The sequence below is a fragment of the Ammospiza nelsoni genome, chromosome 6 (assembly GCF_027579445.1).
Source record: "Ammospiza nelsoni isolate bAmmNel1 chromosome 6, bAmmNel1.pri, whole genome shotgun sequence".
Taxonomy (NCBI): domain Eukaryota; kingdom Metazoa; phylum Chordata; class Aves; order Passeriformes; family Passerellidae; genus Ammospiza; species Ammospiza nelsoni.
The window spans coordinates 13,576,646-13,591,603 of record NC_080638.1 but is presented as its reverse complement, the minus strand read 5'-3'; the positions used below and the strand labels follow the sequence as shown (position 1 = coordinate 13,591,603).

General features: G+C 42.3%; 1 protein-coding gene across 2 annotated transcripts in view; it reads right to left on the bottom strand.

Annotated features, from left to right (window-relative positions):
* DENND2B (DENN domain containing 2B) overlaps positions 1–14,958 on the bottom strand; it is a 151,757-nt gene that overhangs the window by 114,021 nt on the left and 22,778 nt on the right. The window contains exons 2-3 of one of the 2 annotated variants that reach the window (XM_059473777.1): positions 1,842–1,941; positions 1,199–1,272 (exon numbers count right to left, since the gene is read on the bottom strand). The gene's annotated coding sequence lies outside the window, so the exon portion shown is untranslated. The remainder of the gene's footprint in view (positions 1–1,198; positions 1,273–1,841; positions 1,942–14,958) is intronic. The other variant, XM_059473776.1, reaches the window with a different exon arrangement.

Below are 14,958 nucleotides of genomic sequence, written 5' to 3'. Positions count from 1 at the left end.
AAAAGACCTTCTGTTGGGAAAGTTCAAGAAAGAAAAGGCAGAGCCTGTGGCCTGGTCCTGCAGTCAAAAGACTGACACAGAGGCTGGGAAGTTCTCAGGCAGAGGCTGATCCCAAACCCTTTGAAGTTGACGGGAAAACTCCCATGGACTCCATGGAGTTTTGGATCGTGCCTGAAATGCACTGAAGGCAACAAAACAGTGTAAAAGTAGAAATGAGAATCTCCAAAGGGGAATTTAAACAGCACAATGGTGACCTAATATATTCATCATGATTGCTGATACAATGTGGTTTTGTGATGTTTGGCAAAGTAGGATTATATTAAGTTTTTAAGTCTTTTCATTAGGATACAACAGTTGTACACCCATTAGGTATTTTTCGGCTTAAAATTTAAATTTTTAATTTAAAATGCTATGCATGATGCCCTAGCATAGAGCATTTAATACTGCATTTAGCAAAAGGAAAGGTGGGAAGAAAAGTCCCTTTCAAATTGCGGAAATTATGTTTTCTGCTTTCTTTCCCCACTGTCTTCTCCCTAAAAGGCTGGGCTACAGCTATGAAATACACAGTCTAGGACTGAAAACCTTATTAAGAACAATGCTGCCAGCATCATCTATTCATGAGCAGCCGCTTGAGAGAGGGCCCAACACAGAAGAAACTCTATAGCAGCACATTCTCCAAACAATTACCAAAGGATCCCAAGTGCAGGGAGGCTCCAAATCCTCTGCTTAATTATGGTTTAATTAATTTTCTCATTAAATATGAATATAGGAGCATTCAAGATGAAATAAAAATCCTCTGATTTCTGTAACATTTCCATAATAATATTCTTGCATATAGGAGTAATCATTGCAGTGGGTTTAAGCTTTGGTGCTGTCTGGATCCTAAATGGTATTTTCTGGGAATTAATTTGTTACAAACTTTTTAAAACACTTCTTGTAGCCTTTGCACAAGATTTAACAAAGAGCCAAAGTAACCCCCTCCCACCCCAAAAAACAAAAAATGCAGGATGTTTCCTCTTTCCCTGGCTAATAGAATCCAACTGTGGCTGCATGACATCATTCCCCAGAGTTAGAGAATCCAAGCTCACTCCGGCACTCTCGGCTGGGAGTAAACACCACCACCAATTTAACAAATAAATTAAAAATCAGCAAACTTTACAATGGGAGGACATAACATTAAAAAGGCAATTTTTGTTACCTGAAATTTGGAGCATTTCCCTTTCCACTCCATTCTCAGATTTGTATTTCCCAGACAAAACTCTGTGTTATTATCTGAGGCAATCAGAAAACCAGTCGTTTAGTGTCTAATACCTGCTGTGCTTCCCATAACTCCTTCATATGACCTCTCTCAGCACTGATTCCAGCCACAATGATTGCAGAGAACACAGACTGGCCAGGCCAGTTGTCATGGAGATCTCTCTCCCCCCCTTTCATAAGCGCGCGCACACACACACAGATTTAAACAATTCTGGGAGGCATCCACAAAACAGCATGCCTTTTCATCAGCTAAGTTTTGAAACATTCCACCCCTCCTCCAGCCCCTCCCCAGAGTCAGCCCAGGAAGCTGAGATTTGGGCAGGAATTGATTGTGGAAATTAGAGATATTGCCTTCTAAAAAAGAGAAAATGACCACAAAACTTGTACTTTTTTTCCCAGAAGGAAAAAAAGAGACGTTTATTCACCAAAGCTTTGAACTAAAGTAAATCTATCACATTCAGACCTGCAGGCTATTTCTCTTTGCCTGACTACTTATGAATTTGATATGTGAAAGCACTGAAGCTTTGTTGAAATACAATCATGCAGATTACAAGAAATTCTGCTGGCATGGCCTGACTGCTTACCTTGCTGTTCTCCCAGTACCAAGCCAGTGAGTCACCAAGTGACTTAATTAGCACAGGTATTCATAAGGTCATGCAGGACTTCCTGTATTCTTTCATGTTTCTGTAATTAAGAAGAAAATTGGGCAGATCAGAAGCATGCAGCTCAAACAAACAAACAGAAAAAAAATCCCCCAGCTAAACAAGAACACAGAGATACATCTGGAAGTTTTCTCATACTGACTATAAGTTTAATTGCTGCTTACCCAAAGCTTGCTATCTACCAGTTAAAGGAGAAACCCATTTCACTGACATTTGAGAATTCAAGAACTGATTAGTTTACCATATTCACTGGCACCATGGTTGCAAAACAAAACTTACACCAAACATAAATAAAGACATCCAACATTTTTTCCTTGACAAAAAGAATCCAAATTAATCCCCACCAACGTCATATAGGAAAGTCTGGAGTGATAAATCAAGCGAAACAGAAAATACTTTATTAAAAAGAAAGAACATTTATTAAGAAAATTCAGTTTAAAAATATTTGGACTCAGAATAAGAGTACTGTGCCCAAAGTTTTTACACTTTGAGAGATACCTTGCAGACTTACTCTTGAGAGGATTTAATCAGAGTCAGTCATTCAAAGTTTTAAAACTTCGTAAGAGATACTGAAGGGACTTCATGAATGTGTGTTCTGCAATGAGCAACATAAGCAGCAGTCCCTCTAGCGGACAGAAAATTGCAAAGCTGTCTATGCCAAGCTAAATAGGAAATCAATTTCTTCTGTATCTATTTACCACTTCATTGTGCTACTATGATGCTCAACCCCTGCATTTAATATTCAACTAAAAATTCAACATATGAAATCCTTTATTTTGGGAGTTGAACCCAAGAAAATGTACATGATAAGATCAACATAACTGTGTTTCTACATGAGGAGATTAAAGAGGTCCAATATATTACTCTTCTGGTTGTGTGAGATAGCCAAGATGTTTCAGGGAATACCTGTCCCCCATATAGCCATTCTTACACATAACTACACCAGAGCATATTATTGCCTGTACTTTGGAAAAGTCTGAATTTTGTGAGTGACAGGGCTCCCAGCAGAATGCACACTGAAACCACCTCTCTCTCTTAACAAGAATATCACACAAAAGCATACACATGAGGCATATTTTACACTGCCACCAAAAACTGTGTGCAGACTACTCACAGGTAGATAAACACAAAAAAACAGCTACTTAAGCTGTCAGGGGTCCAGAAGATGCTGAAATGACATCGCAACAAACAGGTCCTAGATATGAAAGCACCATATGCGAAGTTTGCAATTTCACACTAAGTTCCACTAATAATGCATCAGTGATGCCCAGCCAGAGCCATGAGAGCCAAATATTAAGAAATTAATACTTGATTTAGTCCTGAAAAGTTCCTTTGGTGTAGGACTAAGGTAAATTTATCACATGCTGCAAGTGGGCACAATTTCAGCAGCGTGACTGGGGAAAGAGGGAAACTGCTAACTCCTCACAGGAAAGTAACATTTTACACTGCATCACTGCAGGGGGAGTGTTCAAAGACACAGAAATAATAAAAAAACACCCTAGGAATGTGAGTGACACAAGTGAAATGGCTGATCATGCTCAGCCCTTCTAGAGAGCCCATTACTGGTAACATGGGAGTATGTACCAATCATCTGCACCACATCCCACTCCAGTGTTCATGGCAAGGCTCTGTGGCACTTCATTCTGTGACCACATCTGCATATATGGCAAGGATCTGGGGCAGCAGATCCTTTATGAATGCAAGCTGGCATTCATAAATCATGGAAAATGCTGTGTGCATTACATACACACTCTGTTACAGTTTAAAATTCCAGGCAAAGCAAGTAAAGTTGTTAAAACATATCATGCCTACACAAATGTGTAGGAACAAGGCACAGCAGTAAAGCTATGACCCAGGCTTTGGCCTTGGGCATCTGACTGCCACAGAAGCCTTCAGACAAGCACATGTCTATTCTAAGCCCCATGAATACACCCCAAATCAGTTCCTTGCCAAAAGGGGACATATGTAGCTCAGATTAATCCCAGTGAAACAAGAACCATTCCCACATCTTACTTCTTTCTCACTGAGACTTCCTTTGAGCACATCAATACCTCAGAACACAATTTAGGTTCCAGAATCATAAAGAGAGGACATGGTGAACAGCTGATTTTGCATAAATTACAACATCACAGCTACCCTGCCACCAAAAGGCATCAGAGTGTGTACCCCCAGCTCCCTGCAGGAGACAGGCAGGCCATTACTCACAAGCAGCTGAGTGAGTAGTTCCTTATTTCAGATACACTTCCCCTTTCTGACTGGCTGAGCACACTCCTTCCTACACGCCTGGGCCCGGGCTGGAGCAGCCACGTGAGGCACAGGAGCAGACATGCACTGAGCAGGTGAGTGCACAGCACGAGCCCTCACCAGGCACACCTGGAGGCTCTGCCTGAAAGGGAAACACGAGATGCCCGGTCTGAGATCCTTTACTGAGTGCTTTCCAAGCAGCCATCAGCAGGAACAGGAGAGGAAATGAAAATCAGACTTGTTCCTCATGAAATTTTATCACTGTCAGTAGGTGAAAACACAGCATCAGAGGTGAGCTCCAGACTAAGCCAGCCACAACAGCAGCACAAATCTATGGTAGGCATAAATTCAATTATTCACTGCTTCAACTTCAGTAATGTTTTCCTTTGCATTTTTAAGATACAAACACTCCTGCAAAGTTACTAAAGATTTTTCTCCTCCTCAAATAAGTTTCTGCCCTTCACAAGGGCTTTTGCCCCTTTCCCATTGAAGATGGCCACCTTATTGCTCTTCCTCGTGTCATCCCCACACATTTATTGACCATCTTCCCAGTGACTTCAACAAATATGTATTTGTTTGAAATTCTATCATTTCAGACTCAACAGCAAAAGTGAAACCTAATTAGTCTGTTCCAGTATGGCTTTAACCCAATACTGCTGAAAGTGCCTGCAACTCCTGCTGACCTCACCCTGGGAGAGGCAGGGAGCTCAGGAGCAGCACTTCCTCATCACCAGGCAGTGACTTGCAGAGGTATGGAAATAAGGGGAAAAGCCCAAGCCAGCTCTTAATGTAAAGCACACATGCACTACAAAAAGTGTGTTTTTTGCTCTTTTTATAGAGAGCCAGCACTCAATACTTTTGCATAGGGAATTCTGTGTACTACCAGGTGGGGCAAAGTGATGACAGGCAGGGCAGCAGCCACCACACACTCTGAAGCAGTCCCATAGCACCACTGAGTTCTCTAAATTAACAGTGCACAGCACTGGCCCTTATTGGAAACACTCCAACATGACGGTGTAAGAACATGAAACAACAACAAAGCAAGTGGCACAAGACAACACCTCTGACCCCAAAAGTATCATTCTACCAAAGTGATTAAACCTTCCACTGCCTTCAGTGAGTGGCATGTTAACTTCCGTTTTGCCCCACTGCATGTTTTGCTAGGATTGTGGTATCCAAGTAAGTAGCACAAAAGCAGATTGTAGCCTTGCAAACAATAGCAAAGGCACTGACTCAACATAGGAGCTCCCCAGCTGCAAGGGGGATGCAGAGGTGAAAAACTAAGATCATTCAGCTACAGACTTGTTTTCTTCCCCCATTTCAGATCCTTTACTTGTATCAGATCCATTATCTTCTAACAGGAGAATTAATTTTCCATTACCTCCTCAATGATCTAGCACAGTACTGGTTTCACTAACCCAGAAAAGAAAAAATTGTGTGTATATATCCCCAGTATTTATATAGGGTGTATATAGGAAATGACTAATGATAGCTGTGCTCTCTTTGAGATGCTGCCAATCCCTTTATGGCCCTATATCCCATTTCAGTTTGATCTCATTCTGCAAATGAGAGCCTGTCATACTTGGGTCTGACCCTGACACTGCAACTGTGTGCAAGACAGCAATTTGAAGAAGTTTCTAATTCACTGAAACTAAGGGGAGAGCTGCACCTGGGGGTCATGACAAGAAGCTGACATGCACTCAGTTGCTGTGCAAACACTCATTCAAAAATAAAGTGGCTTAACTTTGTGGCTGTTATTATTTTAGGACCTGATTCAGCAAAGCACTTAAACATTGACTTCAAAAGAACTTAAAAATACACTTAAATATACGTGCTACAATATTTTACTGAAGTGGAGGTTTAGTAATGTCATATATTTTAGAAAAGAGAGGTGGAAAGAGTTTTTATTTGGCAATTAAAGCTTTAAGACACTGTTTGGCCATAATGAGACACAACCCTCATTCTAAACCTACTAATGATGCTGAAAATTTGCTGAGCAATAAGCTGAATAATTCCTTAATAAAACAACTTTAAATGTGAACAGCATGGAATTAACTCATGTGAATGCCTGGTTTGAGAATTATCCATACCTATGCTCTGATTCATGACAGGAGACACATATTACAGCTCACCCTGCTAGAAAAGCAGTTCAAAGCCAAACAAGCCATACAAACTGGCTCTGGGCCCAGGCAGCCAATGCAGCCAGCCCTCAACATCCCAGCACTGCAAACTGTGTCAGATGGCACTAGGCCAAGGCACAAGCCAAGCCAGAGGGATAACCAAAGGTGGGAATCTCATGTAAATAAGTCCTTCTGCTCCTTATCTCTCCAGAGCCAGCCCTGTCTGCAACCCATCTTCCCTCCAGTCAACACCTTCCTTGCATGGCTCTGCTGCATCCCAGTCATGCCCAAAAGGGAGAGACAGGAAGCTGTAGGTCCAAAACTGATGGGGGGGAGAAGCCCCCCAGGAGAGGTTATTTGTCCTGTCTATATATCCCCATCAAGGGTGGATTTATGCCCCAAGCAGAAGGGAAACGAGACAAGCAGGCTTCCTCTGGGAACCAGCCATATCAGGAGAGATGTCAATGAGTTGTTTGAAACTCCACAGGATTTCTGATTTGACCCCACATGAATGCAAGGTCTCCATTTGTCTCATTTCACCACTGTTTTTTTCAAGTAGAAGTGAAAGGACAAGTTTTTGTTGCCCCTGTTCACAGCACACATCCTGTGACACAAGATGCTCCTCATGGGACTAGAAGACAATTCAAAAAACAGATCCCCTCACACCTGGAATTGCACTGATGCAGAACACACAAGAATATAACTTTGGGAGGACTAAATCTTGTGTGAATCGGAGCAAGTACTGCAAAGCTTGGACTTTATGGGAACAGAGGGGCAGAATCCTTCTTAGAGCACATGAATTATGGTATTACAGGTCATATAAGCCAAATCCCCAGCTGAAGGGGAACTTTTCAAATTCTTGTCAAAGTATCCCACTACTACCTGTACTTTGTCCCAGGCAGTGGGACAAAGAAAAAGATGCTGTTGGGAACCATCTCTATTGTTACACTGGCCATATGAAGCTAACAAAGGGAAGAGAATCTTTTAGCAAAGCAAGGGACACAAGGACAGAAAACATTGCAGGGATGACTTCTGAAGCAGAATATGGGTGGTGGTTGCATTTTTCACATTTTTTCACCCCGCAAAGATGCTTTCCAGAGCAAAATAGCTCTTAAGTTAAACTCAAAATGGAAAATGTGGGCCCAAGGCTGTGCATCCAGTATGATATCACCTTGTTTACATAAGGGGAAAAAAAAAATCACAAGCAATAGCAATGTACAGTCTTTGAACTTCTAAATAGATAAATAAATAGATAAATAATGACAACATGTTTTGTGATTCCTTTTGATCATCAACTATGAAAGTTCACAGGAAGTTTATACAGCCCCCTCTGACTGGACAGATTTTATCTTCCAAATGCTAGGAGCCAAGAGACTCCAAGAAGAAAGTGTCAGCCTGATGTTCCTTTGGACAAAAGGCAATGACTTCTCTGTGTGCTATCACAGTTGGTTTCCTTTCTTTTAGTCATGACTTGAACTTGCAAGCTGGCCTGGAGACCCTGTGAACTGCTGCTAACATGATATGGGGAGGCCTGTGAGCCCCACTTCTCATCTCTGGGGAGGATGGAGAGTGCAAGCACTGGCCCAGCACTGCTCCCACCACCTTCACCCCATGGAAATCAAAGCCATTGGCAGCGCGCGTTTTCTCAGGGACACAGAGTTTGTCTTTTGTACTCTCATAAACATCAGAGTAGGGAGATCTCAAGCCACAGACAATAAAGCATTTTCTTCTCTACTTTGGATAGAGCAGATAAACATAATATTGCTTTGAATATGCAGAGATCCTTTCATTCAAGGCCCTCAGGGTGCTTTGCAAAGCCACATAAATGTGGCTGCTCAGAAAAATTAGTTCAATGGCTTTGTATGCAAGTCTGCACAGTGGCCCTCTGGAAACTCTGAGTGACCAACAGTGCTCTAAACACCAGGCTCTGCTGCTGGCCCCAAGGCCAAAGCTAGAACCTGGAAGGCAGTTGGGGTCAGTCAAAATTGGAGTTTTCTGGAAAACTGTTTGGGCATGGGAAACAGCCAAAATGAGGCTTTTTTCCTAGCTGGTTTCCAGTGCCACAGAGGGAATGAAAGTCAGTGACATTGGAGTGACTAGGATGAGCTCGTGCAAAACAAAAGAAATCCAAAACCAGACCATGCAGACAGTTCAAAAACATTTTATGAACTCTGTGTTTGTTTCTCAGTACATCAGTGCTTCCTGGGTTTACAATGGGAGTGTGGTACAGAGATGTCCAAATGAGCCACAACCACTTGAATGCCAGAACTGGAAGAGCACAGCTCCAACAGCACAAAGCAGGGCTTGAACTGGTGCAGCTGCCTTTTATGGGAAGGGAGCTCTGGCACCAGGCAGTGCCCCACTGCAGTGCAGGGCGCTGCAGACCTCCTGGAGTCAGCTCCAGGGCTCTTTGTGCTGGCATCCATTGTGTGGCACGCACATTCCCTGAGCAACACACTGCAGACCACAGAGGAAGCCAGTCCCAGTACTGCAAATTCAGCTCCCAGCACCCAAGGTCCAGATGAATGCTTTAAAAGCAAGGTCATCCTTCCTCCTTCAATTCTGTGCATTCTTCCAAACAAAGCTGGGAGGTATCTCTGAAAATAGCCCCAATATCCGGGGTGGACTGTCCCAATATCTACATTTAGGCTGCTGGAGAATCACACACCTACACATCTTTTCTTCACCACTAAGAGTAGAGGTTATTACTTAAGGGAAAAAAAAGTACACATTCTGCTTCATTCTCATCAAAACAGATGGTTCACAGATAAGATTTTGCCTCTTGACATGAAAAGGCATAATTTATTATTTTCATTAAATTACTTCCCATTTTAGAGACAGAAGGAAAGCAAGAATCAACCCTTTTTTTTTCACATCAAGCTGAAAAGGGCGGAACTTGGGAAAGCACCAGTGCTTTTGTTCCAAGTCTGGGAAAACTATACAGTTTACATAGGCCAGGACACTGTTAGAGATATTTTCCCTTTACAACACTGGATAAGGTCCATGCAGTCACATGATGTTCCCCATTGCTATGTACATTGTTTTAAGGGACAAAACTCCCTCCCTGGAACTGCTGCTGCTTGCTGTTCATCCTATGGAAGTGGTGAAATCCCACAACACAGGCTCAGTGTCAGCCATTCAGTGTGCACAGACCACACACCAGAAAGTTTGCAAAAGATCTTGCTGCTAGTGAAGAAGGGCAAGCAAAACCTCTCCTAAAAGCCTCAGTTTCTAGCTGACCTCTAACCTGGGGTAGCACTGACTGCTGCACTGACATCTCCACCTAAACCCCACAGCTGGGCCAGGCTGCCAAAGGAACTGGACATCCCCACTCAAAATTATGTCAGGATCTGAACATGGGAGCTCTGGCTGTTACCCTTGCAGCTGGGTGGGTGTGTGTGCACTCAAACACAAGTTAGTGCCTACAGTGCTGGAAGCAGCTCATGGAAAGTCTGAACTGTAAGATGCAAATCATTAAGAGCACACATCACAGCTCGCTCTGGGGAAAATTCCTCATTCAAGAACAGACACGCTGGCTATGTCTCCAGTTTTCTGATTTCCTGACATGTGAAAGTCCCATCAGTAAACATGAGAGCTCTGTGCTTACTGAAAGCATAAAGCAACGCTCTCAGTTTGCCAGAAAGAGCTGGTTTTGCACATATGCATGGTGCTGAAAACCTCTGTGCTTCCTCCTGCACTGTGTGGAGAGGCCTAACAAGGAGTCACAAGAGTCAAATGTTCTTGCTCTTGACACCGTGCAGGTATATGACCTTGGATAGCTTTCTTTGCCTAGTAACAAGGCCTGTTTGGCTTTCTGAAGGTGTTGGAACAATGTAGTAAATTGTAATTCCACTATGCAATTCAAACTATATCTATTTTTGGTCACACTATGCAATTCTGTACATTAAACAGCCTCTAAGCTATGCCAAACTGATTCCTGCAGTAAATCAGTTTCCAATTTCTTAACCTGCTTCACATCTATGCATTTTTGATACTCTCTCCAGCCTGAAAAAGGTCAAGCATGAACAGGGTTTCCTCATCATCCTTACCACTGAAAAAAGAATTTTCCCTCACCATTTACATGGTCCCAGAGAGCAAGTAATGCAAATGTTGTCCTGAGCCACTGAAAGAATTAGAACCTGATTTTTACTGCCAACTGTTTATTCTGGCAAAGTGAGAATTTTGCATAATTTTTCTTAGATTTTTGTAGTTACATTGTGAGATTCAAAACAAACAAACAAAAAACCTATGCTGTGGGTCATTTTTAAAATCCCCTCCATCCAGCTGCATTTAAAACAAGCTGCAATACACCTGTCTTGTAAAAGCCTCCACAAGGGTTAAATATTCCTCACAAAGTCTTGTCTTATCACTAGTTTTATCTGTAGTTTACCTTGTGTGACCTGGAGCAAGTCTTAGTAGTTCTAATTCCTCACGTCCTCTAGTGTGGCTCCCAAGTATAATTCACAGGGCTGGTGAACCAGCTGTAAAATAAAACAAGAGCTTGCAGCCCCCCTTCCCAGATGTCTCAGACACTCACAGAGAACCAGCAGGCCAGCACAATGTAGAAGATGTTTGTAAAACACTCTGGGTCACTTTACATCCTTTTGGATTGGCAGCTCAATACTTTAGAAAATACAACCATCCTTTGCAATTCTGCATGAGACACAGCCAACTGAAACAACTTTCTGGTTTTTGCCTGTTTCCTTATCTCTAAAGAGCTGATAATAACTGAATCTATTGGAAATAATCTTACAATAAACTTATTAACCTCTATAAGATGGCCACAGACTGCTGGAAGAAAAGCATTACTATATTAAGAAGAGACTGGTTATATCTCTTTTAATTTAACTGGACTCCCACTATTAAGCCCATTTAGGAGGCTGTATTAATACATTCCTCAGAAACATTTTCCTTATACAATTTTAAAGTCACACAGTGAGCTAGGGAATGGAAAAGAAACATCATGCACTGTCATGCAGAAACAGAGAATAAGAGTCAACTGCTTGGAGGCTGTCTCCTGGATGAAAGAGCAAGCCCATTAACAGGAGAAGGTGATAAAAAATCCATATGCAGCACAGAGCACCCCTAAAAGCCAAAACAACAACAGGCAATTGAGGTGGAGAGTGGAGCAGACTGCAATGACTCATAGGCTATAAGTCTAGTCAGTGAAAAATCTGGCAGAAGTTTGCTGTTGGACTATGTCTGTACATTCCCAAGAGATTTATAGCTGCTTATTAAATCATCTGTTCCTCTTAAAACTAAAGAAACTGTATATGTTTCACTGGATTTCACATCTGCTAGAAAGACCCATTAACCATTAGTACAGAGTAGAGTTTTTTCCTATTGAGTGAGTCATTCAAAAGATTTTAAGACCTTACTTGAGAGAGAAAGGGAAACCTACACAAGTGATGGGTTGCAGTGTGATCCAAAACCTGCTGCTTCAGGATGGGTCTCCCTCACTGGCTTCTCTGGTGTGCCTGGCTAATCCTCAGAACCTTTTGAGTAACAAATATTTTCTGCAGAGGAAAGGACAGGAAGCAAGAACTTACTACAGAGGAAAGCTCTATTGAGGAAAGAGTCATGCCTTCAAGAAAAAGAGCACTGTGGCTTGAGACAGGGTTTGTGGAGCAGGTTCATGGAGTGTGGTAACACACAGGCACACACTGGTGCCAGAAGACCTGTCCAAACATGAGGAGCTGGCAGAGTCATCAGCCTCCAGACAGAAGCTGCTACGCTGAGAAGCTGGAGGGAAAACCCCACTAGCTCTGCAGTGTCATCTCAAAACCCAAAGGAACAGAAAAGGAGCTGTGCACAGTCCTGCCCCAAGCATGATGATGCTGCCTGAGCACTGGTTAGTTCACTGGTTAGGAGAGCAAGACAGAAGGATGGGTTGTCATTTCCATCTTGGTTAGCTAAAAAAGCTATTTTGTTATCTCAGAGTGCTCTTGGAGCATCTCTGCCCCTATTCATCCCATACATTATCCATTAAAAAAACCTGCACAAAGAATGCTCCTTTCTCCCATCTCCCCTCCTCTCAGTCTTACTTTTTTGCTCTTTTTTCACCCTTGGGCACATCCAAGGGTGAAAAAGAGATTAGGTCTCCAAGATAGCCATCTCTCAATGGTAATATACAAAGATGTTATTAAATAGAAGCCATTTGCTGAGGCATAGATGGAGCCGAACATCCCAAATTCCCAGAAGGTAGGAAAGTTTTACAGATTTTAAGTTAACACCTTAAAAATAAACACAATCCATGCATGTTTACCAGTCATATCAGAATGCAGAAATACTGTGTCTACAGCTACTTCAGTGTTAAGACTAGAATAAAGAGGTGCTTTAAAAACACCAAAAAAGCCCTTCAGGGTCAGACCAGCAGTGCCTCCAGCTCAACAGTCTGTCTTCAGAGGAAGTGAAAGGCAGTGGTAGTCAGGACAAGCCCAGGAACCTCGCTGCTTTCTACCCATTTCCGTCTGTCCATGGGAGACTGCAAGCTGTGGGTGAGCAAAGCCAAAAAGCAGCAAGATTTGCAAGATGTTGCTAACGGTGCTTTTGTTACTCCTGCTGTACCACTAAAATCCTATTTAGTGTCAAGCAAAGCACAACAGAGAGCCATGTGTGAACTGTTGCACTTAGCTGAAAAGTCAGCAACTTGGGAGCCTGAGAACACAATAATCAAATCAAGACCCACACCAGCTCACACACACAGAACACCCAAAGCTTGCGAGCGAGTGAGGAGCCGAGCATCATCGCACCCCTGGGCACAACTGTGGCAGATTTGCCAGCACACACTGGATGGGGGGACAAGAAGGGATGGGTTGCTCAGCACATTTCTCTTTCATGTTTTTGAATTGCTGCCTTGTAAAAGTCAATTTGCTAAAAAACATGACAAGATAATGGCAGGTCCTGCTGAATCGGCACAGCTATGCTGTGCCAAACTGATTCCTGCAGTAAATCATGTGCACTCTCCAAACACAAAGGCAGGGCTGCACAGCTCTGCAAACTCGTTACTTACTTTTGCCAAAAATGACAAAATGTCTGTCAGACTTGTTTTCTCTTTATTATCTCTGTATTGAACTATCTTCACTTTAGAACTCTGAATCAATACAGAAGGAATAAACGAGCATGGTGAATTTGGTCTCCCAAATCTGTACAAAAACTGAGCCAGGATATGCTCAAGAGGCTACAGCCCGTCTCCTACCCTACAACTGCACATGACCAGCTGCTTACCTGATACACTTTCTGATACATCAACTCATCATCAATATCCTGAGACTGAATTAGTGTTTTCTGTCTTAAAAAAAAAAAAGGAAACTATAAAACAATATTCTGAAGGGAAAAAAATAACATCATTATGGGAATATCCATAACCATCACAGTAATACCACATCTCATCCTATTTAGGGTGAGACATCATGACTAAGGCTACATGCTACAGAAGTCAGGATGGTGGCAAAGAAAACCAAGAGCATTAGTCAACCCTGAGCAATCATCTTTAATCCTGACCAATCAAATGTTTTTATTTGGCTTTCCTTCCTTAATGGAGGCAGCTACACCAATTAACATGAGTTGCTTGCTCCATGTCAACTTTCCTCCCTGTGTCATGCAACTCCATATCTCACAACAGGTGAGCTTTGAGCAACTCACAGCCCAACACACCCCAGATAAACACCACTCCAGTGATCCAGGCAGGTAATAAACTTTGCAAAAGAAGGAGTGATCATTGTACTTCACAAGACAGGAAGAACACAAATATTACTGTCCACTCTCACCAGAGGAAATGCCACATGAGAGCTGTTGTGAGAATTCCATCAGCCTTCCAGACCAGCACAGAACCTGAGTCAGCCCTTAGGCAAGCTGCTGAAGTCGAGGCTCAACAAGCACATGCTCAAGTGGAACCATTGGCTAAGTCGGGACCATTTTCAAGTGTGGGATGCAGAATCCCACTCAACAGTTGCTTCAATGACAGACTACAAAAGTATTCTTGATATATAATAATGCAGTGATTCATGGGGGTGCATTCTCCCTTAACCATAATCTCAGACTCATCTGTTCTTTGCAAGCAATTGTTTCTTAAGAAGTGTTGTCGTGCCCATCATCTGAAACACAGAACAGCTGCCAACTACAATAGGAAATGGTTTGCACTGGTTGAATCTATTTCTGAAACCCCACCAACTCTTCTTCGTGAAAAAAAAAAAAAGCCAAAAAAGCACAAGTAACAACAAGAAAACCCAAGATAATTTGATAGTCTTTATTCTGTTCATTGTTGAGAAGTAAGGATCTTTGTTTTCTCTTTCAGACCATCCTGTTATTCACACAGTGAATTACAGACCTAACCAAGTCTATAAATGGCAGTTCCCTGAACTCATGGTTTAAGTTTAGCTCAAAAGAAGATCATTCACATGTGAAGTATGACTCTCCTCTGGCAAAGCAAAGCCATTCTGGTTCCTGACAATGCTATATTTAACTTATTTTTAACTGTCCTGATTTTGTGCCTCTTTTCCTCAAAATAAAAACTGGTAGAAGTCAGAAATACAAGATTCTGCAATCCCCAGTTAGAAAGGTCACCTGGAGGCAAGCTCAGAGCCAGGGGTCAGCCAGTGACAGCATGGACAGATTAAGACCTTCCAAACCCCAAGTTTCATTTTATCATGGTACCACTGACTTATCCAAAGTCA